This window comes from Lethenteron reissneri, chromosome 2 (assembly GCF_015708825.2).
Source record: "Lethenteron reissneri isolate LAM-NWPU_2019-01 chromosome 2, ASM1570882v1, whole genome shotgun sequence".
NCBI lineage: Eukaryota > Metazoa > Chordata > Hyperoartia > Petromyzontiformes > Petromyzontidae > Lethenteron > Lethenteron reissneri.
Window position 1 is genome coordinate 4,998,442 of NC_083780.1, and position 13,567 is coordinate 5,012,008.

General features: G+C 48.5%; 1 pseudogene; it reads right to left on the reverse strand.

Moving 5' to 3' along the window:
• Positions 1–7,760: 7,760 nt before the first annotated feature.
• LOC133341659 (trace amine-associated receptor 13c-like) lies at positions 7,761–11,389 on the reverse strand (annotated as a pseudogene).
• Positions 11,390–13,567: the final 2,178 nt, after the last annotated feature.

The following is a 13,567-nucleotide window of genomic DNA, read 5'->3' on the forward strand; positions in this document are numbered from 1 at the left end:
TGATCTTGACCATGATGCTGATGGTCACCATGACGCTGATGGTCACCATGATTCTGATGGTCATCATGATGCTGATGATCATGACCATGATTCCGATGATCACTATGATGCTGATGGTCACCATGACGCTGATGGTCACCATGATGTTGATGGTCATCATAATGGTGATGATCATGACCATGATTCTGATGATCATGACCATGATTCCGATGATCATGACCATGATGCTAGTGTTCTTGATGATGGTGATGATCATCATAAAGCTGATGGTTATCATGATGCTGATGATCATGACCATGATGCTGATGATCATGACCATGATGCTGATGATCATGACCATGATTCTGATGATCATAACCATGATGCTAGTGTTCTTGATGATGGTGATGATCATCATAATGCTGATGGTCATCATGATGCTGATGATCATGACCATGATGCTGATGATCATGACCATGATGCTGATGATCACCATGATTCTGATGATCATCATAATGCTGATGGCCATCATGATGCTGATGGTCATCATGATGCTGATGGTGATAATGATGCTAGTGTTCTTGATGATGGTCATGATCATCATGATGCTGTTGTATATTGGCAGTCCGCGTGTTCTCGCTCTCTCCCTGTAGTGTTCGCGTGGAAATTCTTTCGGTTCCTCCGGTTTGCCCTCATCACACGCTTCGATCATTGGGCTGCGACTATACATCCCCCACGTGTGATGATATAAGCCACTTCGATGAGCTATGATCTGTGGCCAAGTTGCCTCTGAAAAAGAGCTAAGAACTCAGTGGGTTTTACCTGCTAAATACAATAGTAGTTTCGTTGATTGATGATGATGCTGTTGATATTGTTGCTGATGCTGCTGATAATTCTGTTGCTGATTATTGTGCTGCTGATGATGCTGCTGATGATCCTGCCGAGGATTCTGCTGCTGATAATTGCAATGCTGCTGATGCTTTTTCTGCTGCTGATAATGCTGCTGCTGATGATTACAGCGGCGGTCGTAGCATGTATGTATGTTCAACTTCTTTTGCACCGTACGTAGCCAACCGTGCTAATCGGAGGTGCGGCTAAAGGACAACACGTAGCAGCAGCAGAAACAGCAGGAAACAGAAGCAGCAGTTGTTTAACAATCACCAATGCGGTACCGTATTCTCCCGATCGTAAGATGCCGCGTGGAAGAATACAACGCAAAGCGTTGCCGTGGTTGTGTAGAGAATATGATTAATGAGATATAGGGACGCACACAATAACTTTGTGTGTGAAAAACACATTTATTTTGTATGTGGAGAGAAGGAGACATTGCGGATATATTGTGTCATTTAACCAGCAGCCAGCCAGCGAGCAATCATTTAAAACAGATATTTATAACGCGCCAGATTTTGCAGACAGATCAACAACTCAGAGGCGCGGAGCCAAGCTCACGACTCCTCGAAAGCCTGCCTCAAACAGGAGGTGTTTCTTAAAAGTCAGAGTGCATTCGATGTTACGGATGTACAACGGGACAGAGTTCCACACCGAGAGGGCGACAGCAGAGAAGTGACGTGAGGCTGTAACAGTTCGAGCCCTTGGTGTTCGAAGCAGATGTTGAGTGATGCTGCGTAGGGTTCTACAACATAGCATGATTCTTCACCACGACCCGAGTGGTAATTTTAATTTGTGTATTACGTTTCTAGTTTCGCGTGGATCTAGGACCCATATCTAATACATAGAGAGAGATAGAGAGACGTGGAAAGGGAGAATGTGTCCTTGCCTATAAACATCTGGAAGATCACTCGCATTGACCCGAGCAAACGTGACTTATGCTACAATATGGGACCTTTCTTGTCAGTATCAAAATATAACAATACTGTATGTTTCGATTTGAAGCTTTCGTGACTGCAGGGATTCATATTCTTGGTTCTTTCGGTAAAGTCACTTTACCGAAAGAACCAAGAAGATAACAATAGGTTTCACCCTTTCTGGCAATCCTTGTTTGGTGTTTTAACATATAACCTATTGTTATATTTTGATACTTGCAAGAAAGGTCCCATGTTGTAGCTGCTCACTCCGAGCTATAAATGCCCTAATAGTGGCATTGTACTTGTGCTGTTCGCCTTTTGGCGTTCTCTAGCCTAAAACGTTGAGACGAGGCTGAGAGGCTAGGCTCAAAAGAAAGCTGTCTTTGGTGTGCAACAATCAGCTTCAAAGACAATGCATATATTATTAGAGCATGTTTTTTGTTTGCATGTTCATGCAGGATTCATTGGGAAATAAAAAGGATTCTGCTTCGTGTTTTAACATCTTCACATTTGTTTTATTGCCAGAAAGGGTAAACCTATTGTTGTGACTGATGTTGATGAGCCATTGGATGTCGAAACCGGTCCAAAGTTTTTTTTTTAACTTGAGTTGAAGCCATCTGAACGTAGACACTCCCAGGCCTCCGTGTGGCGGCTGATGGAATGTGCAAACATTGTTTTAATATGTGGAGAGACAGAGATGTGAAGTAGACGTCGTCTGCTCGTGTATTTTGTTAATTAAAATCAGACTCGCCGTCGAACTCCGATTCTCTGTGTCACAAATGTGAAACCATTCCACTCCCATGCTGACCACGTAGTTAACGAGCCAGAGGATGTCCGGATGTCTTGTGACCCCTACATTGAATTCTCTAGAACGTAATCTATTTTTTATTTTACATAAGGTTGATTTAAAACATAAATTAATACGCAAAGGAATTATTTTTAGGGGGAAATTAATTTGGGGTTCACGAGATATGTGGACCACCCTGTTGTACTGGAGCTGCTCACGAAGGCAATTTTGTCATCAGCTACATCAACTGCAGAACCATCACGTAGGTATAAAAGGAAATAAATTAAGACGTTTCGGGCGCACCTAATGATGTGTTGCGCCCGAATCGTCGTGATTTATTTTATTTTATACCTACGTGACTTTACCGAAAGAACCAAAGAGTATGGATTACTGCAGTCACGAAAGCTTCAAATCAAGATTGCATAACCATCGTCGTAATCACAAATCGCCCTGACATTATTATCAGCAGCAGCAGCAGCAGCAATTTCATGAATTTCCTGATCATCATCAGAAACATCAGCATGATGGTGATTTGCACGGTAAGCTACGTACGGTGCGATAGAAATTCGACATTCATCATCATCATGAATTTAATAACCATCATCAACATCAATTTCATGAACACCCTGATCATCATCAGGAACATCAGCATCATCATGGATTCCATTACCATCATAACGTAAAATTCTATATTATGAACATCGGCAGCATTATCATGATTGCTATCGCTTAGCGATGAGGGAAATAGGAGGGTGGGAGGAGTGGGGGGGGGAGGATTGGGGAGAGTGGTGATGGGAGTCGGAATAATTCCCCCCTCGCCCCACACTTAGCCCCCCCCTCCCTCCTCCTCCCTCTCTTCACGGACCCCCCCTCCCCCCCGAGGCTGGTAATCGGTGAGTGATAATTGAAGGTGTGACGCTTGGGGATTACGAGTATCGCGAACCAATTAGGAGTTAATTGGTTTGTGTTAGAATACAAATTGGGCTATATTTATAACTGTGTGTGTGTGTGTTTATTTATAGGTGTGTGTCAGTGTGTATGTATGGGGAGCGGTAGTGTAGCGGTTAGCGCGCTGCGCTATGAACCTGGCGACCCGGGTTCGATTCCCGCTCACGGCCAACACCAGTGACGATCATCTGAACCGGTCCTGGGCCTCCCCTAGGTCGACTCAGCCTTAAATGAGTACCTGGTGCGGTGTGTAAACATCGCCACTAGGGAGACAAAGGCGGCCGGGCGTGGTGCTGGCCACCCACCCCCTCGCGTACCGTTCCGGCCTTCATAGGTGCTTGCTAACAGCACTTGCCCCTACAGTCTATTAAGGCTATACGGGGGATTTTTGTATAGTGGTAGTGGAGCGGTTCGCGCGCTGCGCTACGAACCTGGCGACCCGAGTTCGATTCTCGCTCACGGCCACCAACACCAGTGACGATTATCTGAACCGGTCCTGGCCCTACCCTAAGTCGACTCAGCCTCAAATGAGTACCTGGTGCGGTGTGTAAACATCGCCACTAGGGAGACAAAGGCGGCCGGGCGTGGTTGCTGGCCACTCACTCTCTCGTGTGCCGTGCCGGCCTTCATAGGTAATCGCTAACAGCTCTTGCCCCAACAGTCTGTTAAGGCTAAACGGGTGATCATTGTCTTTTGTAAAGAATCTGTGCTTGTTATGGAGGGCGGTGGCGGAGCGCAGTGCGCTTTGAACCCAGCCTTCCGAGTTGGATTCCCGGTCACGGCTAAAATCAGTGGCGAATGTGACATCTGCGTCCGACAGGGGCTTTGGGAGACCTTCACCCAGCAGTGGATTGATAAAGGGGCTGGTAGGTTATTACGAAATCGATGTCCAAATCAACTGCAAATGTTACATTCAGGCCGATGGCGAGCAAGACGAATTATCCGGCGATGCGGCTGCTGCTGCTACGTCGGCAGACTACAACACAACTCCACACCTTCCCTGTCAATAACGCTTCGTGCGTGTGATTTAAAAACGAATCATCTCTAATAGGCGACGTTTCGGGAAATGGTCCTTCTTGACCCTTCGTGTGCTAAAAATAATGCCTATTCACCAACACGTCGCCTGTTGTATATATTTTTCTCTTTTAAGGCCACACTTTGTATTATTTCCAAACGGTATTGATTTTATTTTGTTGCGAATAACATCAGTGTAGTTTTTCACCACATGGTACGATCTTAATTTATACGATATGACGATTATCACGATACCAGTCTTCCCACACGTTTGTAATCGAAATTCACGTATTTTGTATCATATTTTTTCTGCAGCCGGTAATGCAAAGCCTCACCGAGTAGCTATTTAAACACATTCCTGCGGAGGGAGCTGGTAGGAACGTTGGGTTGCTCGGTCAATGGCCAGGGTCAACGGCGGCGTGGTGTATTCCGCAAATATGCCCGACTGTGAGGGCGGGCACAAGCCGGCGTGAGTAGGTTAAACGTTGAGTTTTATAAGGGCACCACGGGGTGACCAGCCCCTTCCCCACCCAGCCCCACCCCTCCCACCCCCCACCCAGCCTCTCCCCTCCCCACCCAGCCCCTCTCTGCACGACGGACAAAATAATCCCCTGTGGACTGATGTAACCAAGAGGTTCCTACCAGTATTACACATTTAACAATTGACTGTTATCACATAAATGTTCCGGTCAGGAAAGAACACACTTCATTTTCTTAACGGACGATAATGTATTTACGTTGAACTTCTTCATAATCTCGATATGACGATATTTACGATTATTTTGCGTCTTGTACCATCTATTATTTTATTGCTTTAACTACTACTATCATACAGCCGCTCTATTGACCCCCCCCCTCCACTGACCCCACCCCTGCCTCTACTTCGCACCCCCTCCCCCACATTCCACAACCCCCACCTCTACCCAAACCGACCCGACCCCGTGTCCAGAGGAAGGGGCGAAACCTAACCAGAAAGAGGCAGGGCCTAACATAGAAGGGGGCGGGGCATAAACATGAAAGGCGCAGAACCGAGAGGCTCCACCCCGGAAATAATGTATAAGGGGCGGGCCCAAAAGAGGAAGGGGCAGGCCTATAGAGGTTGAGATTCCCTGTTGATAGTAATAGGTTTTTACCCTTTCAACTGGTACAAAAACTGACACCTTAATACAAGGCATCATGTTTGGAATAACCACAACACAAGCAGTCAAAATGCAAACAAAAAGAAAGATGATGATAATGATATGCACTGTCCTTGAAGTTGATTGGTCCACACCCGACACAGCTTTTCTTAGAGCCTAGTCTTCATTGGTGTTGGACCAGATGACGCCAAAAGGTATACAAAAGGTATACAACTTTTGGCGTCATCTGGTCCAACACCAATGGAGACTAGGCTCTAAGAAAAGCTGTCTCGGGTGTGGACCAATCAACTTCAAGGACAATGCATATCATTATCATCATCAGAGTTGTTTCGCATTTTGACTGCTTGTGTTGTGGTTGTTGTGGTTATTGCAAACATGATGCCTTGTATAAAGGTCTTCTTGGTTCTTTCGGTAAAGTCACGTAGAATGGAAATAATAAAATAATAAAAATAAAACATAATAAAATAATTCTCACGACGTTTCGGCCACAACGCAAGCAGCCGTCCTCAGGTGGAGAACAGGTCTGTCTTATTATTTCCATTCTACGTGACTTTACCGAAAGAACCAAAAAGATGAATCCCTGCAGTCACGAAAGCTTTAAATCTAAATTGTATAAAGGTGTCAGTTTTTGTACCAGTTGAAAGGGTAAAAACCTATTACTATATTTTGCCACTGGTAAAGGAGGTCTCATAGTGTAAATGCATACCCTGTTGATTTCAACAAAGAACGTGTAGAAGGCACAATACCTTTCGTGCCGGAGATGCAAACTTGCCCCAGTGTATTGGGAAAGAAACCGTGGCCTTTTCTGTGACACGAAGACACGTGTACACACACTGCTCACATTACGTCGTGTGCTCTTCCATAGGCGAATAGATAAACCAGGCGGAGTAGACACATACACACGCGTAACCAACAGCATTACTACTCTTTGTTTTTTTCGGTAAAAAGTCACGTAGGTAAATTTTTTAAATAAAGTAAATAAAAACAACTAAATTAAATCACCACGTTTCGGAGGCAACACAAGCTTCCGTCTTCAGGTGGAACCGTTACAGCCAAAATCACTGTTGTAAGTGAAGAGAGCTTACTTGAAGATGGAAGCTTGTGTTGCCTCCGAAACGTCTTGATTTAATTTAGTTGTTTCCATTTATTTTATCTTATTTTTTACCTACGTGACTTTACCGAAAACACCAAAGAGTATGAATCATTGCAGTCACGAAAGCTTCAAATCTAGAATCAACAGCATACTATCACAAACCAAGAGCTATCCGTTGCTGAATGACATAAGACTGAAAAATTGTCATCATCTGGCATGGTCTTGTGATGCAACAATCCATATCGCGCCTACATACGCTCTGATTGTATCGCTCCATCTCCTCGGTGGATGTGTTCCGCTCCTCTCGGATGTGTTCCCTTCTTTCGCAGCTAGTCCCTCGTTAGTTTCAAGCACCCGTCACCTCGGTGTCCGTTATACCCATGACGTGTCCTGCCTAAGCCCACTTTTTTTTCTTAAGCTTTCTATTGCATGTGTTCATCACTATGTGTCTCTGTGCAATTTCCATCTTACACATCATCCACTGATCGATGAAGTTTGACGCGTCGCTAACGTACATATGTCATCCAATCTGTGCTCCTCTTCCTGTCTCTTAAGTCGAATTCCAAAGCACGCACCTGACCACTTTTCATATTTCTATTCATCTCCATTTCCCCGTGATTCCACGAATCATCGAACACCCCCCTCACCCGTCTCGGTCTCTGTGCATCACGTACGGGACGTGCGGTTCACAATGGCCTCTGCCACAGACGAGCGAGTTACCGAAACAGACAAAGGAGTGGCAACCCAGAGGTAGACGCGCAAGAGGAAGGTGCTGGTGGTGGTGACATTGGAAGAGGGGTCCTTGAAGGACCTGTCGACTGTGCGTGGAGAAGAAAAACCCAACACCAGAATTGTGATATACGGGACGCATTGTCTATTCGCCAAGAAGGTGATCTAGACTAGAACCAAACAGACATGGCAGTGGTGACAACAATGTCAGAGTAAGACCTTGACAGACGGTGAGAAGGAATCGATGGTGAGGCGCGCCCAGACCCTCACTCGGCCAAGTCCGCACGCCTCACGTTCCGCGAACGCCACGCACATGTGAACACCAGGCAGAAGGCTCGACGGAAGGCCCGGTTGAAGGCAGGATAGAGGATGGGATTGAGCGCTGAATTCACATACCCCAGCCATGTTGCAGCCTCCCACACCCAGGGCTCGGCCAAGAACCCCGTGAATGGGTCGAGCAAGGTGAGCGAGAAGAAGGGCAACCAGCAGATGACGAAGGTGCCCATGATCACGCCCTAAGGTCTTGGTGGCACCGCGCTCCCGTCTCTGGTCCCGTCCCTGCTCCGGTGTTGAGTCGATGTCGCAACGTTGCCGCGCCACGGACGACACCGAGACGACGTTGCGAACGGCCCGGGCCTGGCGCAGTGCCACCCGGTAGATGCGCATATACGTGACCACCATGATGAAGCTCGGCCCAAAGAAGCTGCAGGTGGAGCCGGCTATGGCGAAGGGGGCATTCATGAAGAAGGGGCAGGCATCTGGGCAGGACAACGAGGCCACCAGCTCCTCGATGCCCACCGTGTTCCACCCGAGCAGGATGGGGCCCACGGCCAGCAGGGCCGAACCCACCCAGCAGAGGGCCACCAGGGCGGCCGCGCGATTGCCTGTGAGGCGCTGGTGGTAGCGCAGAGGGTCGCAGATGGCCGTGTGGCGGTCGAAGGCGATGGCGCCCAGGTGTGCGATGGAGGCCGTGCTCAGGAGGACGTCGAGGCACGTGTGCACCTTGCAGAAGGTTCGCCCGAAGAACCAGCAGCCGTACAGCGAGCGCGTGGCGCTGAACGGCATGACCAGGAGGCCCACGAGAAGGTCGGCCACGGCCAGAGACAGCGTGAAGGCGTTGGTGCGCGTCTGGAGTTGTCTGCAGGTAGACAGACGGGAGGAGCTAGTGTCGGGGTTATTTGTTTTTGGGAAAGCTGCAGAATTTCTGGAAGGCTTAACTGGGACTCGTGTTGAGCTGCAAACCTCTCCCTCTGCCCTGCCTACTTCGTAATGCCCACGCCCACTTCATCACACGCCCCGCACACAAAGAGAGTGGCTTCTTCGCTGTTTCTGACATGAGACCTGCCTACTCTGCAAATTCCGCCCGCTACTCAGGGTTCAAGATCAATTTTATGTTTTGGATATGGTGACTGGATTTTTGGAAGCGCAAATCAGGACGTTTGTTCGTATTGTTCTTATTGTAAACACGGGACAGGCACGCACGGTAACCATGCACAGATCATAGAGTCCTCAGGACACAGCGAGTCAATCAACCGAACACACCCGATGCCTCTTGGATTACTCAATAAACACATCACACAGACAACAACAAAACAACAACCGCCACTCGCCTCTAAATGGCGGTGGCGTCAGCACGGCGTTTGTGCTAGGCTATGTGCACTTTAAGGCCAAGTGAAGTGTCGAACGCCTGCTGGCAGGAGGTCACGGGACAGACCCATGTGCCATGGGTTTACTGACTGAGATGACTGGCAGATGCACCACCTGTGCCAGATTGCTGTGTTTTAGCCACCCGGCGGTCCGCTCGTTGTTGTGATCGCAGCTCCTCTGCCCTCCGTTGTTTTTGGAGGGCGACTGCCTCCAACTGCCCAGTAGCGTCCTTCACGATCCTACTACAAAGAGGCCGAACTTGACACCGCTGGTACCAGTGATTGGCAAGTCCACTCAGCTCCATATCGTACGAGGGGCTGGTAACCCCTCCACCTTCAATTTACTTACCACTACACCACTTAAAAATATATCCAACTAAATGCACACAGACAAAGATCCCCCGTATAGCCTTAACAGACTGATGGGCCAAGTGCTGTTAGCACTAATGAAGGGCGGAACGACACACGAGGGGTGAGTAGCCAGCACCACGCCCGACCGCCTTTGTCTCCCCAGTGGCGATGTTTACACCCCGCATCAGGCATGCATTTGAGGCTGATTCGACCTAGGGGAGGCCCAGGACTGGTTCAGATTATTGTCGCTTGTGTTGGCCGTGAGCGGGAAATGAACTCAGACCGCTGGGTTCATAGCGCAGCGCACAAACCATACACCACCGCTCCCCATATGGAACACACACAGACACATACACAATGGGAAGGGGTCAATGTTGTTGAATAGCGACGTAAATGACTCCTGTTAAATCGACAGTTACAACTAAACATTCCTGGCTGAGACGACAATCACGTTACCAGATGTCCTTAGAGGCGAGCTTTACTAAAAGTGGCGATCCTTCGGTGCCGCTGCTCGCTGCCACGTCTCGTCCTCGTCACGTGAAAGTTGTAAATTCTATTTAGTCTTATACGCAATATGTTCAGGGGGTGGATGGCAATCTCGATGTCTGCTGGCCATGAGAGGACTTCAGGAGATTATTCGTTGGGTTTTGGTATTCAGCCGTTGACGGAGCGCAGACAATTGTAGTTTACGATACGGTCAAAAATTTCGGTTACATTCCAACAATTACACGACTGTGGTTTGTGTCTTTAATTTCGCATGCATGACGGAGCTGTGCGCATCGGTCTGTTGATTTCCTGATGTGGTTAATGGCACAGCAATGTCTTCAAAGATTTCAAAGCCAGGAGGTGTGATATTTTGGTCACGAATGAGGCATTTTTTGGTTTGTTCTGGACGTCTATGTTGTTCTATTCCGTTTTCCAGCGTTCTTTTGGATCTGGGTGAGATTCTAGGATGGTGACCATGCGATCCAAGAAGGCTGATCGGCGCTTAAGTCGGCAGCGACGGTGCTCGTATACCGAGCACTGTTCATCATTGCGGCTGCGAAAACCGGCGAGTTGTACCCTGAAAGAATACAATTGGTGCCCCGTTGAACGACATCTGATAATTGTGGGAGGGAGATGGTAGCCTTCTCGCGGCCAATCTGTCATGTGTTTTCATGACACAGTAATACCCAGATTTACGTCTTCCCCTTGTATGTCGTTTCGCAAATACGCCGTCATTTTATCAATGCCACGACCTGAATTGGGTCGCCTCAACTCACACTTACGTCGCTGACAACATCATCCGTCCTTTCTCATGTCAGTCTTCGCCTCCACCTACTCTTTAAATCGCTTTAACGTCGTTTCAATATTCCGTTGTACATTTCAGGAACGCCTCCTCGATGTATTACTGTTCCTTAGGGGCGCCGCACTAGCGAGATGTTAACGACCTTGCCTGGTATACAGGAGGACGTGGGTTCGAACCCGACCTTGACGCCTGTATATTTGGAATTTGCATGTCTCTAGCCCCGTGATCGCGTGGATCTTTTCTCCAGGTCCTCCGGTTTTCCACATTTAGAATCGACATATGTTTGCATTTAGCTTTTGTAAATGTTTACATGATGATAAGCCACTTCGCTGAGCTATCATTTAAGATAGCTAGGGTCGCTTCTAGAAAAAATAAGCTATAGACACTCAGTGGGACTTTTCTGGTAAAATAAAACGTTTAGTTTCAACACGTTTGACCCTCACCTGAATAAGGCGATGGAGGTCATCACGAGGAGGTTGCCCATGACCGTAAGGGCGGCGAGAGAGAAGCAAAGGAAAGCCAGCGCCCGGCTCTCCTCGGGGCCCAGCGATGGCGCGGAGCAGTTGAAGCGGCCATCCTGGCTCAGTGAGCACTGCACTGCCAAGGTCATGACCTCCTGCCTTGACCTCTGACCGATAACCTTGAACTCCTAGCCGACCTGCACTTCACCCTTCACTCGCAACATTTCCGCCTCCACCTCAAACACGCTAACCTGTAAGCTCTGAACCTTTCAACGTTTTAAGTCAAATTATTTCAGTGTCCTGAAGATTTCAACTTTGAAACTTTAACGTTTGACATTTCATCTTTAACCATTAACCTTCCACCTTCCAGCCTTAACTCAAATTTTAACCTCTCGCTCCATTATCTTTCGACTATAAATGTTTAACCTTCTTTCCGATTCGTCCCCTATTCCACGTAACGACTCAACCCTTATCTTGTCACCTTAGAACCGCATAACAACTCAACCTTTCAATGGTAACAGTGAACATTTCACCAACGACCTTCAACGTTAACCTCGATTCTGATTACGACCTGGCGTGACAATAAATGTACCCGAGTCGGATTCCAATTCAATTTGACGTGACCTTGACCCTAACCTCAATTTAGTGTGCTATCACATCTACCAGGCGAGTCTTCCAGTAGTGGCAGCAGCAGTGGCAGCAACATAAGTAGCAACAATCACATAAGTAGCAGCAGTAGCAGCGACGGCAGTAGAAGGAATGGTGGCAGCAGTAGTCGCAGCAGTGACGGCAGCAGAAGTAGCAGTAACAGCGACAACATCAGCATTGTCAGTATTAGCAGCTATAGTCGTAGCTACAAAAATACAGCAGCAGAAGTAGTAACAGCGGCAGCAAGAGCAGCAACAACCATGGCAGTAGCGACAGCGGTAGTAGCAATGGCAGCAGCAAAAGCAGTAGTAGCAGCAATAACAGCAGCAGTAGCAGCAGCAATAGAAACAGCAGCAGCAGTAACAACAGCAGCAGCAGTAAAACTGAATAAAAAGAGTATTTTCTCAATCCACTGCTGGATGAAGGTCTCCCCACGCCGTGTCGGTCATCGTAAGTTGTTTGACCATACTTCACCACGCGGATAGGTGCCGGACCAGTTCAGATATCAATCGCCACCGATGCTAGCCATGATCTGGAATCGAACCGAGGTCATCGTGTTCAGGGCGCAGTGCGCTAACCACTGCGCCACCGCTCCGCTCCCAACAGCAAGAGTAGCAGCAGCAACGGCAGTTGCAGTCGCAGCCTCGTGAGTCGGGTCTGTTGGGAAAGACAAGATTACAGAGTTAGTACTTTCAATAAGTGAGAGAGTGAATGAAAGAAAAATGAATTATTCCAATTTTAACCAGGTGAGGGCAACTTTAGATACTCCAAGAATTCGTCACCTCCTTTAAGAAGACTCGGGATATAAAAAAAGGTTAACATGGGGTGGAGCGGTGGCACAGTGGTTGGCGCACCGTGCCACGAACCTGCCCACCCAAAATCGATTCCGTGCCACGACTACACCAACCCGCACTGATCCGCCGCTGATAATTATCCGTGACCGGGAATCAAACTCAGGTGGCAGGGTTCGCAGAGAAGCACTCAAAACACTCTGCTCCTTCACTCTTTCCATTCTCGTTTAATAGCGAATGTACCCAGGAAAGTCGTAGTGAGTCCAAAGATGCTTAGCCAATGCCAGTTACATCTGTGAAAAAGAACTTTAGAGCTCATCGGATTCCTCCAGCACAAATAAGAATTCTGATTCTGACATCGTCCGTGTATGTCTTAGTCATGGTGAGAAAACCGGAGTACCCGGAGGAGACCCGTGCGGAACAGGGGAGAGAATACAAACTCCAGACGGAGAGAAGCGCTCGAACCGTCTCGTCGTTGGGCACGAGTGATGCCACCACTGCGCCACCGCTCCTCTCTTCCACCGGCGAGCGCGAGGGCTCGAACCAGGGGACGACTCGCCCCGCCAGTCTGGGACTCACCCCTCTGGCGCGGCACGCGCTTTATCCTGCGTGACTGCCCACGTGACTTTCACCCCCCCACCCCCATGACACCTCCCCACCCCCCACCCCGTCTGCCCCCCACCCCCATGACACCTCCCCACCCCCCCCCACCCCGTTTGCCCCCCACCCCGTCTGCACCCCCATGACAACTCCCCACCCCATACCCTGAGTGCCCCCCGCCTCCAAGACAGACATCACCCCCACTCTAACCCCCCCCCCCCGAGACTGCCACTCCACCGCACCCCCCTCTCTATTCTTTTTCAGCTCCCCCCCACCCTTATCAACTGA